Below are 727 nucleotides of genomic sequence, written 5' to 3'. Positions count from 1 at the left end.
GGAAAGGAGCCTTTGGCCAACCCCTAGTCCTGGCTGCTGCCACCCCAGCTCACTCTACCCACTGCCCTCCACAGAAGGGCTGTGTATGCTGGGGCCACCAGCCAAACAATGCTCTCCTTCCCAGCACTGTCACCCACGCCGTGTTAGGGGTAGGGGGCAGAGAACGAGCGATTCCTCAGCCCCTGGCTTTTCTGGGGTGGGGGTGGGGTCTCTGGGATTAGTTACAGGAATCAAGACCCCAGCAGCACAGCTCCCAAAGGCACCAGACGACCCAGCAGCCTGGACCCCCCACACACTTGGGCCATCCACCCCCCCTCCCCAAGCTTAGACTAAGTCAAGCAAGGGCCATACCCTGAGTCTCCAGCCTCCCAGCCTGGGCCCCTAGGGAGCTGGAGAGGTATGGGCCAAGGCAGTGGGGGTTTCTGGAAGGAAGAGGGGCTGAGGCTTTGAGATGGCCACAGTGGGAGATGGGGGCTCTGCAGGATGCCCCTCACACCCTGGCCCCCTGAGGTGAGGAGAAGAGCCCCACCTCATCATGGCTGACTGGGCTTCTCTGCCCCCCAATCTCCCCACCCCTTCCCCCATGGGGCCCCTGACCCTGGCAAAGGGAAGCCCAACTGGAAGAAGGAGGCCTGGAGCCCAGGGTGCCCTGAGGCAGCCCTTCCCACCCCCTGAGATCAAGGCAATGGTGGTTTTACAGGCTGACGGGTCAGTCATGGCAGGGGCT

The sequence above is a fragment of the Tupaia chinensis genome, unplaced genomic scaffold, assembly GCF_000334495.1.
Source record: "Tupaia chinensis unplaced genomic scaffold, TupChi_1.0 Scaffold138644_1, whole genome shotgun sequence".
In the NCBI taxonomy this organism is placed as follows: domain Eukaryota; kingdom Metazoa; phylum Chordata; class Mammalia; order Scandentia; family Tupaiidae; genus Tupaia; species Tupaia belangeri.
The sequence above is the reverse complement of the archived record's forward strand: the minus strand, read 5'-3'. Positions refer to the sequence as shown.